This window comes from Hyperoodon ampullatus, assembly GCF_949752795.1.
Source record: "Hyperoodon ampullatus genome assembly, chromosome: 5".
Classification (NCBI taxonomy): Eukaryota; Metazoa; Chordata; class Mammalia; order Artiodactyla; family Ziphiidae; genus Hyperoodon; species Hyperoodon ampullatus.
In genome coordinates this window covers 69894938-69913390 of record NC_136918.1, presented here as the reverse complement: position 1 = coordinate 69913390, position 18453 = coordinate 69894938, and the positions used below count along the sequence as shown (strand labels likewise).

Sequence of the window (18453 nt, the reverse complement as noted above, 5' to 3'; positions counted from 1 at the left end):
GTGGTGTCATACAGTATCTGGCATTTGGTGCTGGCTATTGGCTGTTGGCTGGGGGTCCCTTAGTTTCCCTGTGGCTTCTCATCCTCCAGTAGGAATGGCTGGGCTTTTTCACATGATAGAGGAAGTATTTCAAGAAGAACAGAAGTTGCAGAATCTCTTAAGGTCTAGCCTCAGAAATAACCCAGTGTGTTATGGAGTGAATGTTTGTGTTCCCGCTAAATTCATATATTGAAGTCCCAAGCCCCAGTGAAACTGTATTTGGAGATAGTGTCTCTATGGAGGTAATTAAAGTTAAATAAGGTCAAAAGGGTGAGGTCCTAATCCAATAAGGCTAGTGGCCTTATAAGAAGAGAGAGAGAGATCTTTCTCTCTCTTTGAGCACATACTCAGAGGAAAGGCCATGTGAGGACACAGTGAAAAAGTGGCCATCTATAAACCAGGAAGAGAGCTCTTATCAGGAACCAGTCAGCTGGCATATTGATCTTTGACTTTATAACCTCTGTGAGAAATATGTTTCTGTTGTTTAAGCTGCCCAGTCTATGGTATTTTGTTACAGGAGCCTGAGCAGACGTGATGTCACTCCACCTGCATTTTCTGGCTGTGCTCTAGGGCAAATAATACAGAGCATAGCCTATCTGGAGAGAGTTGTATGTTTTGGATAATGCTAGAAAATATGGTTGAATCGGATGGGGACCATGGTATGGAGAGACTTGATAGAAGCAGGTATTCAGAAGTTATTGGAGGTTTTTGAGAAGAAGAGTGCTAGGATAAAAACAGCATTTTAGGAAGATCAGTTTCTTTTCTCTGTTTAGTTTTTCATTCTATTAGGCTCTACTTGTGGGGGTATATTAGCAGCCTGATTTTATTATCTGGGCATAAAATTCTATAAATCTCTCTGAATCTGAAGTTGGATAATAGGAGTAAGTCCAAATGTTTAACTTTTCTGGCCTTGTATTATTTGGCCTCAGCCTCCTCTCCTTTGTACACACAACATACACGCAAGCCATTCTGTGTTACATTCCTTTTGTTCTCCATCTATGTCTCTGAGTTGCTAGCTTTGTTTCTTTGAGCATGCTCTTTCTTCCAGTTTCGTATATTATCTCTACTTTGAGAAGTTTTCCTACCCTTTAGTGTTCAGTTCTATTTAATCTCTAATTTTCTTCTTCCTTAAATCCTTCTTTGATTTTTACCTTTCCACTCCCAAGTCAAATTTAATCCATCCTTTCTCTGACCCACCATCACAGTTGATTCCTGATTTGTAACAGTTACATTATGAATACTATGTTTTTGTTATTCTCATATATTGTAAACTCTTGCAGGGCAATCTCTTGGTATCTAACATAATGCCTTGCTTGTAGAAGCTGATTACCAGAAAACAACTTCAGTTGAAAATTTCCTGTCAGTGAGAGTAGAAATAATAATCCACGCTTTTGTATGGTCTTTTACATTTTGTAGAGTATTTTCGTACACACTTTATAAGTCAATGACATTTTGATTAGGAAAATACAAGTCACTCAATTCCAAGCATCAGGGTTTTAAGATGGGGAATTAAAGGCTTATGTAACCTTTGGAGGAGCTCAGGGAATTAGGGAAGCTATCATTGATTATTTTAGCCTAAGCGTGGAAGCTGCTTCTTTTCTTAGAAGTCACTGGAAATCTTAAGAACTCTGGGTTTGTAGCACCAAAGTGTGTGGTTCTCAAGAAACCACTTACCAGGAAGCTGCTTCTCTACCCAAGTATCTACCTATTACTTCCTCCAGAGGGGAATCTGGAGACGTTAATTTCTTCTCTTTTGCAGTGCAAGGAAGACTTTAAAAGGAATGGCAGTGGACATCTAGTTGGCAACAAATTATCCAGCACACATGCATTTTACTAAATGTTTTGAGTTTTGTAACTGTCAGGCTGTCATGCAGGGTAATACCTTCATTTTGTATATGAGGAAGCAAGTTCAGAGGTTTATTCAAAACAGCAACTTCTCAGCCTCTTGCATCGACACTTCTGCATTTAACTGCAATAACTAAATCTGGAGACACTGAAAAGTCCTAAATTTTGAGAAAATACTTTATCCATGTTTTATACACAACATTATTTTGGTAATGTATTTTAGGAATTTATTCTTCAAAATGTTCAAACTAAATGAGTTTCTAGGTTAATCTTGGTTTAAGAAGAAAATTGAACAACTCATTCTTTGAACAGTTTAGTTAATTAAGACTTTAATTTAAATAAAGAAGTTGTAAGTACATTCGTTCCTTAATATGTGCAGGGGATTGATTCCAGGACCTGCTGCAGGTACCCAAATCTGAGGATTCTCAGGTCTCATAGTTGGCCTTCCGTATCCACGGTTCCGCGTCTACATATCCAACCAACTGTGGATCGTGTAGTATTGTCGTATTTTCTTTAAAGTTTTTATTTATTTATTTATTTATTTATGGCTGTGTTGGGTCTTCGTTATTGTGCACGGTCTTTCTCTAGTTGCGGAGAGTGGGGGCTACTGTTCACGTGGTTCGCGGGCTTCTTGTTGCTGCGGCTTCTCTTGTTGCAGAGCACAGGCTATAGGCGCGTGGGCTTCAGTAGTTGTGGCTCGCATGCTCAGTAGTTGTCACTTGCATGCTCTAGAGCACAGGCTCAATAGTTGTGGTGCACGGGCTTATTTGCTCCATGGCATGTGGGATCTTCCCGGACCAGTGCTTGAACCAATGTCCCCTGCATTGGCAGGCGGATTCTTAACACTGCACCACCAGGGACATCCCTTTTTTTTAGTTTTTATTTTACATTGGAGTATAGTTTTATTTTTTTATTTTTTTGTTTATTAATTTTATTTTTGGCTGCATTGGGTCTTCATTGTTGTGAGCGGGCTTTCTCTAGTTGTGGCAAGCAGGGGATGCTCTTCGGTGCTGTGTGTGGGCTTCTCATAGTGGTGGCTTTTGTTGAACAGCATGGGCTCTAGGTGTGCGGGCTTCAGTAGTTGTGTCACGTGGGCTCAGTAGTTGTGGCTCACGGGCTGTAGAGCGCAGGCTCAGTAGTTGTAGTGCACGGACTTAGTTGCTCCGTGGCATGTGGGATATTCCCGGACCAGGGCTTGAACCCCTGTCCCCTGCATTGGCAGGTGGATTCTTATTTATTTTATTTTATTTATTTATTTTTGGCTGTGTTGGGTCTTCGTTTCTGTGCAAGGGCTTTCTCTGGTTGCGGCAAGTGGGGGCCACTCTTCATCGCCCTGCGTGGGCCTTTCACTATCGCGGCCTCTCTTGTTGTGGAGCACAGGCTCCAGACGCGCAGGCTCAGTAATTGTGGCTCACGGGCCTAGTTGCTCCGCGGCATGTGGGATCTTCCCAAACCAGAGCTTGAACCTGTGTCCCCTGCATTGGCAGGCAGATTCTCAACCACTGCACCACCAGGGAAGCCCAGCAGGTGGATTCTTAACCACTGCTCCACTAGGGAAGCCCTTGGAGTATAGTTGATGGACAACGTTGTGTTAGTTTCAGGTGTACAGCAAAGTGATTCAGTTATACATCTACATGTATCTGTTCTTTCTCAAATTCTTTTCCCTTTTAGGTTGTTATATAATATCGAGCAGAGTTTCCTGTGCTATACAGTAGGTCCTTGTTGGTTATCCATTTTAAATATAGCAGTGTGTACATGTCAGTCCCAAACTTCCTAACTATCCCTTCCCCCCACCTTTTCCCTGGTAACCATAAGTTCAGTACTGCAGTATTTATTGAAAAAAAATCCACGTATAAATGGACCCTCACAGTTCAAACCCATGTTGTTCAAGGGTTAACTGTAGTGAGTTTTTCAAAGAAAAAGTACTATGTGATTCTAAATTTACAGGTACGTTGTTAATGATCTCTGTGCTTTTTAATAGCAAAGAGTGATTTCAGTCATGCAAAGTCAAATACTTTCACAAAACTTTGTTGTTACATGTCTAAAAAACAAGATGAAGCATATTTTGAGGGATGGCAGAAGGAGGGAAATCAAATGTGTGAAGTTGCTGCAAGTTCCGTGGATAAGTTATAGAGTAATTTGATGATTATGCTTTTTAGTATAGTTTCTGTATTCTTCTTGAAGTACTCAAGTTGTGACATGTATCATGTCACTTCCTTTTACAACAGTAAGAAACCTACTATTATTCACAGTATATTTACTTATTTCCTCAATTCTAGGATACACAGAAAGTAGTTACAAAATTGCTGATATGTACCACTTTGAAAAACAAACTTACAGAGTCACATATTTTTTATGGTTCTTTTTATCTTTACTCTGGGGTATTTGGTTCTCCTCTCCACTTTATTATGGTTAGTTTCTTTGAAGAGTTAGGTTCATTTGTTTCTGTTTATATTTCATTTAAAGTTTTTTTATCCCCTAAGTTTTTAAATTGTATTTACTTTTTGGTCCCCCCGCCTATATTTTAGTATGTGAAACATTAACATGGTTCCAAAAGACAGCACTATAAAAGGTGTGCACGGAGAAGTATCATGCCCCTTTATACCTTCTATCCTTTTCCTAACCACCTCCTAGAACTAATCCTATTAGTTTGTGTTTTAGCTTTCCTCCGTTTCTTTTTAAACAAAGTAGTGGTTATATCTATGGCATACTATAGATACTCTTTGAACTTTGCTTTTTCTATTTACTAATATATCTTGGAAATCACCATATCAATTAATAGTACTCTTACTCATTTTTTATAGCTGCTTATTGTACTTCATTGTGTGAATGTATCATGATTTGTTTAGCCAGTTTCCTAGGTATGGACCTTAAAGACAGTGCCAAAATTTTACAGTTACTAAAAAGCTGTCATGAATAACCTGGTGCTTGATTATTTTTGTATTGTTGGAGGTGTATCTTCAGGGGAAATTCCTAGAAGTGGGATTGCTGAATCAAAAGGTAAATAAGTTTGTAATTTTGTTGGAAATTGCTGAATTCCTCTCAGTAATGTAAGAGAGTTCTGTTTCCTCACAGCCTTACTGACAGAATGTCATTTTTATTTTTTATTTGATTTTATTTTTTAATTGAAATTTATTTATTTTTTACTAATTATGATTAGTTTTATTTTAATTGAAGTATAATTGACTTACAATATTATATTAGTTTCAAGTGTAAAACATAGTGATATTTTTATGTGTTATATCATTTTATACATTTTATACAAAATGATCACCACAGTAAGTCTAGGTCTGTCACCATACAAAGTTATCACAATATTACTGATTATATTTCTTAAGCTGTGCTGTTATAGTTCCTTGACTTATTTTGTAACTGGAAGTTTGTTCCTGTTAATCTCCCTCACCTATTTCACTCATCCCCCACAACCCCCTCCCCCTAGCAACCATCAGAGGGTTGGTTGTATGTGAATCTGTTTCTGTTTTGTTATGTCTGTTCATTTGTTTTGTTTTTTAGATTTCACATATAAGTGAAATCGTATGGAATTTGTCTTTTTCGGTCTGACTTATTTCACTTAGCATAATACCCTTTAGATCCAGGTTGTTACAAATGGCAAGATTTCATTCTTTTTTATGGCTGAGGAATAGTCCATTATATATATGTATGACATCTTTATTCATTCATTTATCCATGGACACTTAGGTTGCTTCCATGTTGGCTATTGTAAATAATGCTGCAGTGAACAAAGGGGTGCATATATCTTTTTAAATTAGTGTTTTTGTTTTCTTGGAAAAATACCCAAAAGTGGAATTGCTGAATTGTATGGTAGTTCTATTTTTAATTTTTTTGAGGAACCTCCATACCGTTTCCCATAGTGCCTGTATCAATTTACGTTCCCACCAACAGTGCACAAAGGTTCCCTTTTCTCTACATCTTTGCTAACACTTGTTATTTGTTGTCTTTTTGATAATAGCCATTCTGACAGGTGTGAGGTAATATCTCATTGTTGTTCTAATTTGCATTTTCCTCATGATTAGTGATGTTGAACATCTTGTCATGTGTCTGTTGGTCATCTGTATGTTTTCCAAGGAAAAATGTCTGTTCAGGTCCTCAGCTCATTTTATAATCGGTTATTTGTTTTTTTGATGTTGAGTTGTATGAGTTCATTGTATATTTTGGATATTAACCCATTATCAGATATATCATTTGCAAATATCTTCTGCCATTCAGTAGGCTGCCTTTTGGTTTTGTTGATAGTTTCCTTCACTGTGCAAAAGCTTTTTGGTTTGATATAGTCCCATTTGTTTATTTTTGCTTTTGTTTCCCTTGCTTAAGGAGACGTGTCCAAAAAATATTGCTAAGACCAATGTCGAAGAGCATACTGCCATTTTCTTCTAAAAGTTGTATGGTTTCAAATCTTAAATTTAAGTCTTTAATCTATTTTGAGTGTATGTTTGTGTATGGTGTGAAAAAGGAGTCCAGTTTGATTCTTTTGCATGTAATTGTCCAGTTTTCCTAGCACCATTTATTGAAGAGATTGTCTTTTCCCTATTGTATGTTCTTACCTTCTTTGTTGTAGATTAATTACTCATGTTAAGCGTGGGTTCATTTCTGGGCTGTGTATTCTGTTCCATTGAGTTATGTGTCTGTTTTTTTGCTAGTACCATACTGTTTTGGTTACTTTTGCTTTGTAGTACAGTTTGAAAGCAGGGAGCGTAATACCTTCTTCTTTGTTCTTCTTTCTCAAAATTATTTTGGCTCTTTGGGGTCTTTTGTGTTTCCATACAAATTTTAGAATTATTTGTTCTAGTTGTGTGAAAAATGTCATGTGTATTTTGATAGGGATTGCATTGTATGTCTTCTTTTGAAAACTCTTTGTCCAGATCTTCTGTCCCTTTTTTAATTGGATTGTTTGTTTTTTGCTATTGAGTTATATGAGTTTTTTTTCTTTTTTTCCCCCTCTTTTTTTTTTAATTGAAGTATAGTTGATTTACAATGCTGTGCCAATCTCTGCTGTACAGCAGAGTGACTCAGTTTATACACATATAGACATGCTTTTTTTAATATTCTTTTCCATTATGGTTTATCACAGGATATTGAGTATAGTTTCCTGTGCTATACATTAGGACTTTGTTGTTTATCCATTCTAAATGTAATAGTTTGCATCTACCAACCCCAAACTCCCAATCCATTCCTCTCCCTCCCCACCTCCCCTTTGGCAATCACAAGTCTGTTCTCTATGAGTCTGCTTCTGTTTTGCAGAGAGTTTCATCTGTGCCATATTCTAGATTCCACATATACATGATATCATACAGTATTTGTCTTTCTCTTTCTGACTTACTTTACTTAGTATGATAATCTCTAGTTGCATCCATGTTGCTGCAAATGGCATTATTTCATTCTTTTTTATGGCTGAGTAGTATTCCATTGTATACATGTACCACATCTTCTTTATCCATTCATCTGTTGATGGACATTTAGGTAGTTTCCATGTCTTGGCTATTGTGAACAGTGCTGCTATGAACATAGGGGCGCATGTGTCTTTTTGAATTGTAGTTTAGTCTGGGTATATTCCCAGGAGTTGGATTGCTGAATCATATGGTAATTCTATTTTTAGTTTTCTGAGGAACCTCCACACTGTTTTCCATAGTGGCTGTACCAACTTACATTCCCACCAGCAGTGTAGGAAGGTTAGCTTTTCTCCACAGCCTCTTCAATATTTGTTATTTGTAGACTTTTTAATGATGGCCATTCTGACTGGTGTGAGGTGGTACCTCACTGTAGTTTTGATTGGCATTTCTCTAATAATGAGTGATGTTGAGCATCTTTTCATGTGCCTACTGGCCATCTGTATGTCTTATTTGGAGAAATGTCTATTAAGGTCTTCTGCCCATTTTTTGATTGGGTTGTTTGTTTTGTTGTTGTATGAGCTGTTTGTATACTTTGGAGATTAAGCCCTTGTCTGTCGCATCATTTGCAGATATTTTCTCCCATTCAGTAGGTTGTCTTTTCTTTTTTTTTTTTTCTTTAATGGTTTCCTTTGCTGTGCAAAAGCTTGTAAGTTTGATTAGGTTCCATTTGTTTATTTCTATTACCTTAGGAGACTGCCCTAAGAAAACATTGGTATGATTTATGTCAGAGAATGTTTTGCCTGTGCTCTTTTCTAGGAGTTTTATGGTATCATGTCTGTGTTTAAGTCTTTAAGCCATTTTGAGTCTGTTTTTTTTTTTGTGCATGTTGTAAGGGCATGTTCTAACTTCATTGACTTACATGCAGCTGTCCAGCTTTCCCAGCACTACTTGCTGAAGAGACTGTCTTTTTCCCATTTTATATTCTTGCCTCTGTTGTTGAAGATTAATTGACTGTAGGTGTGTGGGTTTATTTCTGGGCTCTCTATTCTGTTCCATTGATCCATATGCCTGTTTTTGTCCCAATACCATACTGCTTTGATTACTGTAGCTTTGTAGTACTGTAAAAATATGGAACGCTTCACGAATTTGCGTGTCATCCTTGTGCAGAGACCATGCTAGTCTTCTCTGTATCATTCCAGTTTTAGTCTATGTGCTGCTGAAGCAAGCACCGTATGAGTTTCTTATATACAGTTGACCCTTGAACAACACCGGTTTGAACTGCAAGGGTCCACTTATACGTCATTTTTTCCCAATACATATGTACTGCGGTACTACACTGTTGAGTTTGGTTGAATCCGTGGATGTGGATCTGGGGATGTGGAGGGTTGAAAGTTATATGAGGATTTTTGACTGTGGTGGGGAGGGAGGAGTTGATACCCCAACCCCTGAGTTCTTCAAGAGTCATCTGTATTTTGGATATTAATTTATTAGATATGTGATTTACACATATCTTCTCCCATTCAGTACATTGTCTTTTCATTTTATTGATAGTTTCCTTTGCTGTGCAGAAACCTTTTCATTTAATGTAGCCATATTTGTTGATTTTTGCTTTTGTTGTCTATTCCCAAAAATCATTGCCAAGACTTAGGTCAAGAATATTTTCCCCTATGTTTTATTCTAGGAGTTTTGTGGTTTCAGGTCTTATGTTTAAGTCTTAAATCCATTTTGAGTTCATTTTTGTGTATGGTGTAAGATAGTGGCCCAGTTTCATTCTTTTACACATAACTATCCAGCTTTCTCAACACCATTTATTGAAGAGAGTATTTCCTCATTGTAGTCTTGACTTCTTTGATGTAAATTAATTGATGATATGCACATGGGTTTATTTCTGAGCTCTCTAATCTGTTCCATTGATCTATGTGTCTGTTTTTATGCCGAAACCATATTGTTTTGAATGCTTTGTAATATAGATTGAAATCAGGAAGCATGATTCCTCCAGCTTTTTCTTTTTTCTCAAGATTGTTTTGGCTGTTTGGTGTCTTTTGTGGTCCATACAAATTTTAGGATTGTTTGTTCTAATTCTGTGAAAATGCCATTGGAATTTTGATAGAGATTGCATTGAATATGTATATTATGTTTGGTAGTATGGATTATGTTAATTTTATACCCTGATGCCTTACTCAATTCTGTTATTGCTTGAGTTTTAGCATTGATTCTCTATGGCTTATCAGATACACTATCATGTTGTCTGCAAATAGAAATAGTTTTACTTCTTTTCCAATTTTTATTCTTCTGTTTGCTTTCTCTCATCTAATTGCGTTGGCTTTTACTTCCAATAAAATATTGAATACCAGTGGAGGTGATATATATCCTTGTCTTTTTCCTGATTTTAGTATAAAAGCTCCTAGTGTTTCCTTATGAAGAAATATACTGGCTCTGGGGCTACAGTATATATATTTTGTCATGTTAAGAGAGGATCTGTCACTTTGTTTTTGTTTTTTTCCAGGAATGGATATTGAATTTTGTTGAAGGCTTTTTCATCATCTGTGGATAGAATCAAGTTTTGTTTTGTTTTTTTCCCTTAGATCTATTAAGGAACTAATCTTGCTTTTCTGGAATAAATCTCAATTGGTCTTGGTGTAGTATTTTCTTGATGTGGGATTCTGTTCACTAATTTTTAAGTTTAGTACTGTTATAGTCATACGTGATGTTGGTATTTTTTTTACATCATGTTTATCAGTTATTCTCTTATCATTATTCTTGCTTCATACAAAGATTTGGTAAGTTTTCCTTCATTTTTAATGCTCTGGAACTATTTGTGGAGCATTGGGATTGTCTGGTATTTAGAGTTTTGGTAGATTTGTGAAACCATCTGGGCCTGGTGCTTTTTTTGTTGAATGGTGCATTGATAACTTTGTTTCTTCAACAGAAATTGGTCAATTTAAACTTTATATTTCTCATAGGTTTAATTTTGGTAAATATTTTTCTAGTATATTACCTATTTAATCTATATTTTGAAATTTATTTGCCTATAAGTCTGCAAAGTAGTTTCTTATGGTTTAAACTTTTTTTCTTCTGTTTCAATGCTTATTTTTCTCTTGTCATTTATTATGTTGTTTACCTATGCTTTCTCCTTTGCTTTATTAAGTTGGATGGTTGATTATCTATTTTGTTAATTTAAAAGAAATCATTTTGATTTATTATTTAGATCTTTTTCTCCATTTTCTACCTTATTAATTTCTGCTTTTATCCTTCTTTTCTACTTTGTGCTTTCTTTGGTGTACTTTATTATTCTTTTTCAAGTGTTTTGAGCTGCTAATTTATTTATATTTGTATTTCATGTCTATTGATAAGAGTGTTTAAGTGTATGCATGTTCTTTTAATCACTGCTTTAAATATATCCTGTAGTTTATTTCAACATATTTTTATGAGAAATTTCAAGCATACAGCAAAATTGAGTTTTACAGTGAAGACCCATATATCCACCACCTAGATATTACCATTACCATTTTATTTACTTTATCACATATCTATCCATTTATCTATTTCTCTCACTATCCATTAATTTATCCTAATTTTTTGATGCATTTCCAGTTTCAGGCATCAGTAGGCTTTCCCCTTAAATACTTCTGCATACTTATGAGTAAGTAGAGTTCAGTATTCCTTTGTAAATTTTTCTTTTTTTAAAAAAATTATTTACTTATTTATATTTGGCTGTGTTGGGTCTTATTGCCGCGTGCTGGCTTTTCTGTAGTTGTGGCGAGCAGGGCTACTCGTTGCTGCAGTGCACGGACTTCTCATTGCGGTGGCTTCTCTTGTTGCGGAGCACAGGCTCTAGGTGCACAGGCTTCAGTAGTTGTCGCTTGTGGGCTCTAGAGCACAGGCTCAGTAGTTGTGGCACAAGGGCTTAGTTGCTCCGCAGCATGTGGGATCTTCCCAGACCAGGGATCAAACCTGTGTCTCCTGCATTGGCAGGTGGATTCTTAACCACCGTGCCACCAGGGAAGTCCCTAAATTTTTCCTTTTGAAAACAAAACTTTGACATTTTTCTTTGAGGCAAAATTTATATACATTGAAATGCACAAATTCTAAGCATACACTTGCTGTGTTTTGATGCATGTATATACCTTCCAAAATATATTACCATTACCCCAGAAAGTTCCCTTATAATTTTTGACAATTAATTCTTGCTTGCATTCTCCTTAGAGGTAACCACTGTTTTGACTTTTTTTCTACCGTAGATTAGTTTTCATGAGTGTTAAAAATTTTTATTCAGCATGATACATTTTGAGATTCATTCATGTTGTTGTGTATGTCAGTAGTTCATTCCTTTTTATTGTTGAATAGTATTCTATTGTATGGATATGTTACATTTTTTTCTAGAATTTTATGTATATATAATCACGTAGTAGTGGTATTTACATAGTAGTGATATTTTATGTGTGGCTTCTTACAGTAAGCATAATGCTTTGATGTACGTATCATTACTTCATTCCTGTTTATTGCTAGTAGTGAACTACCACAGTTGATTTTTTTCTTGTTATGGACTCCTGGGCTATTTCTGGGTTGGGCTATTATGAATAAAGCTACTGCACACATTTCTTTTACACGTCTTTTTTGTGGATATCTATATTCATTTCTCTTAAGTGAAAATCTAGTAATGGAACTTCTGAGTCATTGTGTAGGTGTCTGTTTTAGTTTTATAAGAAAAAAAATAGCTTTCCAAATGATTTTTTATGGCTGTATCATTTTATATTCCCACCAAAAATGTATATGAGTTCCAGTTACTTACAGATTCACCCACACTTGGTGTGTTAGTCTTATTAATTTTAGCCAAAGTGGGGGGCTTGTAGTGCCATTTCATGGTTTTAATTTGCATTTATAATTTTAGCTTTTTTGTTTATATCTATGGTGCATTCAAATGATTTTTTTAATTGTAAAAAACACATAAATTATAATTTTAAACAAATTTTCAAGGTATATTTTAGTATTGTTATCTATATGCACACTGTTGTACAGAAGATTTCTAGAACTCTTTCATCTTCTGTGACAGAAATTCTAAACCCTTGGAACAACAACTCCCAGTTTCCCCCTCCTCCCCTGTCTTGGCAATCACCATTCTACTTTGTTTCTATGAGTTTGATTGCATCAGACAACTCATATATAAGTGGGATCGTGCAGTGTTTGTCTTTTTTTATTTTCTTATTTCACTTAGCATAATGTCCCAAGTTTCATCTATATTATAACACAGGACAGGATTTCCATCTTTTTCAAGGCTGAATATTATTCCATTTTTGTATATACCACATTTTCTTTATGTGTTTATCCATTGATGGACACTTAGATTGTTTCCACATCTTGGATATAGTGAATAATGCTGCAGTGCAGATGGGTGTGCAAATATTTCTTCAATATCCTGCTTTCAGTTCTTTTTGGTTATATATTCAGAAGTGGGATTGCTGAATCCCTATGGTAGTTCTATTTTTAATTTTTTGAGGAACCTCCATACTGTTTGCATAGCTGCTTGCACTATTTTACAATCTAACCAACAGTGCACAAGGGTTCCAATTTCTTCACATACTTGCCAACACTTAATTTTTCTTTTTTTTTGATAGTCACATCCTAACATGTATAATGTGGTATCTTTGTTTTTGATTTGCATTCTGCTGTTGATTTAGTAATGTTGAGAATCTTTTCATATTCCTGTCAGCCATTTACACATCTTCTTTGGAGAAATGTTTATTTGAGTTTTTTTTACCAATTTTTAATCTGGTTATTTGTTTTTTTGTTTATGAGTTGTAGGGATTTTAAAATATATTCTGTATATTAACCCCTTACCTGAGCTATGGTTTGGAGATATTTTCTACTATTTGATAGATTGTCTTTTTACTCTGTTGATTGTTTCCTGTACAGAAGTTTTAAGGTTTGATGTAGTCCCATTTATCTAATTTTTCTTTTAAGCCTGTGCTTTTGGTGTCATATGCAAGCAATAATTGACCATTTCAATGTCATGATGCTTTTACCCTTTCTTCTAGGAGTTTTATAGTTTTAGGTATGCTTAGCTCTTTAATCCATTTGAGTTAATATTTATATATGGTGTTAAGAAAAGGGTCCACCTTCATTCTTTCGCATGTGAATATACAGTTTTCCCAACATTTGTTGAAAAGGCTCTCATTTCTCCATTGTGTAGTCTTGTCACCATTGTTGAAGATCATTTTACCATATACACAAGGGTTATTTTTGGGCTCTCTTTTCTGTTCTCTTCGTCTATATGTCTGTCTGTATGCATATATCGTACTTTGATTACTGTAGCTTTGTAATATATTTTGAAATCAGGAAGTATGAGGCCTCCAGTCTTGTTCCTTCTCAAGATTGTTTTGGCTACTTTGGTCCTTTGAGATTCCATATCAATTTCAGAGGTTTTTTTTTCTGTTTCTGCAAAAAATGCCATTTGGGTCTTGATAGGAATTGCTTTGAATCTGTAGATAGCTTTGGTAGTATGGACTCCTGCGAAGGTTTAACAATATTAAGACTCCTGCTTCCTTGGTTAAGTTTATTCCTAAATTTTTTTTTTAATGTTACTGTAAGTGGGATTGTTTTCTTAATTTCCTTTTCAGATTGTTCATTGTTAGTATATAGAAATGCAAATTATTTTTGACTGTTGATTCTGAATTTATTAGTTCTAACATTGTGTGTCTGTGTGTAATCTTAGGATTTTCTACATATAAGATCATGTCATCTGTGAACAGAGATATCTTTCCAATTTCGATGCTGTTTATTTCTTTTTCATGCCTAATTGCTCTGGCTAAGAATTCTAGTACTGTGTTGAGTAGAAGTGGTGAGTGTGGGAATCTGTCTTGTTCCTGAATTTAGAGGGAAAATCTTTCAGTTTTTCACTGTTGGGTATGATGTTATTCCTGGGTCTTTTATATATGACCTTTCTTATGTTGGGGTACTTCTTCTGTTCCTAATTTGTTGACTGTTTTTATCATGAAAAGGTGTTGAACTTTATGAAATGATTTTTTTCTACATCAACTGAGATGATCATGTGTTTTGTTTTTTTAAGATATTTATTTGGCTGTGTCAGGTCTTAGTTGTGGCACGCAGGATCTTTTGTTGTGGTGTGTGGGCTTCTCTCTAGTTGTGGTCTGCAGGCTCCAGGGCACGTGGGCTCTCTAGTTGTGGCGCGTGGGCTCTCTAGCTGTGGCACGTGGGCTCCAGAGTGCGTGAACTCAGTAGTTGCGGTGCGCAGGATCTCTAGTTGTGGCCCACGGGCTCTAGAGTTTGTGGGCTTAGTTACCCTGAGGCATGTGGAATCTTAGTTCCCCGACCAGGGATCAAACCCGCGTTGCCTGCATTGGAAGGCGGATTCTTAACCCCTGGGCCACCAGGGAAGTCCCAATCATGTCTTTTTTTTGTTCTCCATTCTGTTAATGTGGTATATTGCATTTACTGATTTTTGTATATTTAATGTTCTTTTCATTCAGGGGATAAATCCCATTTGGTTGTGCTGTATAAGTGTTTTAATGTGCTGCTGAATTTGGTTTGGTAGTGTTTTGTTGATGTTTTTGCATTAATGTTACTCATGGATATTCATCTTTAGTTTTATTTTCTTGTGGTATGTTTGTATGTCTTCGGTATCAGGGTTATAATGATGGCTTACAACATGAGTTTGGAAGTGTTCCCTCCTCTTCAATTTTGAGAAGGATTGGCATTGTTATTTAAATGTTTGGTAAAATTCTCCAGTGAAGCTATCTGGTCCTGAGCTTTTATTTGTTGGGAGGTTTTTTTTTTTTTTTTTTTCCAGTTATGTGGATACATTTTTTTTTTAATTTATTTTTTTAAATTAGTTTCTGCTTTATAACAAAGTGAATCAGTCATACATATACATCTGTTCCCACATCCCTTCCCTCATGCATCTCCCTCCCTCCCGCCCTCCCCATCCCACCCCTCCAGGCAGTCACAAAGCACCCAGCTGATCTCCCTGTGCTCTGTGGCTGCTTCCCACTATCTGTCTACCTTACGATTGGTAGTGTATATATATCCATGCCTCTCTTTCGCTTTGTCACAGCTTACCCTTCCCTGTTGGGAGGTTTTTTATTGCTGATTCATTCTCCTTGCTTCAGATTTCTTATTTCCTTATGATTTAGTCTTAGTAAATTATATATTTTTAGAAGTTTATTCATTTTTTTGTTATTTAATTGGTTGGTATATAATTGTTCATAGTAGTTTCATAATCCTTTTTATTTCTTTTATTATATTTTGTTCTTTTTCTAGTTCTTTGAGTTGTAAAGGTAGGTTGTTGGTTTGAGACTTCTGGCCTTTTTTAAAGATAGGCATTTCCTGCTATAAACTACCCTGTTAGGACAGCTTTTGTTGCGACCCATAAGTTTTGGCATGTTGTGTTTTCATTTTCATTTTTCTCAAGATATTTTCTAATTTCCCTTGTGATTTCTTTTTTGACCCATTGGTTTTTTTCAAGAGTATGTTGTTTAATTTTTACATATTTATGAATTTCCCAGTTTTTCTGCTGCTTTTGTTTCATTCAAGTTTCTTTTTATTGTGGCCAGAAAAGATACTTTGTATAATTTCAGTGTTTTAAAATTTGTTAAGAGTTATTTTGTGACCTAACACGTGATCTATCCTTCAGGAATGTTCCATGTACAGTTGTGAAGAATGTGTATTCTTTTGCTGTTGGGTGGAGTGTTTTGTATATGTCTGTGAGGTGCAGTTGATCTACAGTGTTGTTCAAGTCTTCTGCTTACTTATAGATATCTTCTGTTTGGTTGTTCTATCCATGTGGAAAGTGGGTTATTGAAATCTCCTATTCTTATTGTGTTACTCTGTATTTTTCCTTCAATTCTGTCATTGTTTCATATATTTGAGTAATCTGTTATTAAGTATATATATATTCATAGCTGTTATATTTCCCTAGTGAATTGACCCTTTTATTATTGCATAATATCTTTTTTTCGAGGTTTTGACAGTTATGAATAAAGCTGTTTTAAATATCTGTGTGGAGATTTTTGTGTGGACATATGTTTTCACCTCCTTTGGGTAAATACTAAGGGGTGGAATTGCTGGATCATATGGTAAAAGTATGTTTAGCCTTCTGAGAAACTGCCAGACTGACTTCTGAAGTGGCCGTACCATTTTGCATTCCCAGCAGTAAATGAGAGTTCCTGTTGCTCCACATCCTTAACAGCATTTGGTGTTGCCAGTTTTTCAGGTTTGGGCCATTTGAATAGGTTTTTAGTGGTATCTCATTGTTATTTTAATTTGTATTTCCCTGATGGCATATGATGTGGAACATCTTTTCATATGCTTATTTGCCATCTTTGGTGTGTTGTCTCTTAAGGGCCATATTGTAGTTGGGCTGCTCGTTTTCTTATTTTTGACTTTTAAGAGTTCTTTGAATATTTTAGGTAACAGTCCTTTATCAGATGTGTTTTTTTGCAAGTATTTTCTCCCAATCTGTGGCTTGTTGTTTTATTTTCTGATGTCCTTTGCAGAGTAGATTTTTTTTTTAATTATACTGATATTTTTAAGGGAAAAATATGTGGCATTTTCAAACTACATTTTGTAAAAAATTTCAAAATTCTTAAATCATTTGAAATATTTCCATTGTTCTTTAAATATATTTTTTTCTTGTCATAAGTTTTAAGATCTATTTTCTTTGCAACTTTTCAAATATGCAATACAGATTATTCATTTTGGTCACCGTGCTGCACATTACATCCCCATGTTTTAATTATCTTATTGCTGGAACTTTGTACCTTTTGATCCCCTCCACATACTTTTAAGAAGCTTTAAATTTTAACGATGTCCATCTTATCAATTATTTCTTTCATGGATCATGCCTTTGATGATATATTTTAAAAGTATACATATCCAAGGTTATCTAGGTTTTCTCCTATGTTCTAGGTGTTCTGTAGTTTTATGTTTTAAACTTAGGCCTGTAATCCCTTTTGAGTTAATTTTTGTGAAAAATATAAGGTCAATGACGAGGTTCATTGTTATACATGTGAATGTCCAGCTGTTCCAGCACCATTTGTTGAAATGAGTATCTTTACTTCATTGTATTGCTTTTGCTCCTTTGTCAAAGATCAGCTGACTGTTTGTATGTGGGTCTATTTTTGGGCTCTTTGTTCTGTTCCATTGATTTATTTGTGTGTTCTTTTGCTGATACCATATTGTCTTGATTACTATAGTTTTCTAGGAAGTCTTGGAGTTGAGTAATGTCAGTCCTCCAACTTTATTGTTTTCCTTCAATATTGTGTTGGCTATTCTGGGTTTTTGCCTATCCATATAAACTTTATAATCAATTTGTTGATATTCACAAAATAACTTGTGGGGATTTTGATTTGGATTGCATTGAATCTAGAGAGCAAGCTGGGAAGAATCATTGTCTTGACAGTATTGAGTCTTCAAATCTATGAATATGGAGTATCTCTTTCTTTAGTTCTTTGATTTTGTTCGTCAGAGTTTTGTGATTTTTCTCAAATAAATATTGTATATACTTTGTTAGATTTATACCTAAGTACTTCTTCTTTTTTTTTTTTTTGGTGCTAATGTAAATGGTATTGTTTTAATTCTACTTGTTTATTGCTGGTAAATAGAAAACATTTATTATCTGATAATTTCAAATATAAAGAAAACTTACAGGTGTAGTACAAAAAACTCCTGTATACCTTTATTTATCTTCTTCAATTGTTGACATTTTGTTAAACAATTGCATCTTTATATAGTTTTATAGTTAGAATTGTTTTTTATACATTTGTCTGTTAAATTCTGTACCAGAATTAGAAGTGCTTTATCTATCACCATTACAATATCATAGTATTCTGTATTTGCTTATATATTTACCTTTGCCAGCTTTATATTTTTGTATGTTTTTATCTTGCTGTCTTGTGATAAACATTTTAATTTGATGGAATCCCTTGCAGGTCCAGTGATGATGAATTCCCTCAGCTTATATTAATCTGGGAAAATATTTCTCATTCAATTATGAAGGATTATTTTGCTGGTTATAGTATTCTTGGTTGGTAGTTTTTTCTTGTAGCACTTTGAATATATCATCCCACTCCCCTATGGCTTGTAAAGTTTCTTCTGAGAAATCCACTGGTAATCTTATGGAAGCTCCCTTATACATGATGAGTTAATTTTCTCTTCTTAGTTTCAAAATTCTTTCTTTGTCTATGACTTTTGACAGTTTATTTAA

The 18453-nt window shown here is 35.1% G+C and overlaps 1 protein-coding gene across 4 annotated transcripts in view; it reads left to right on the top strand.

Annotated features, from left to right (window-relative positions):
- The window catches only part of RSRC1 (arginine and serine rich coiled-coil 1), a 441446-nt gene that overhangs the window by 10939 nt on the left and 412054 nt on the right, over positions 1-18453 (top strand). The window lies entirely within an intron of this gene.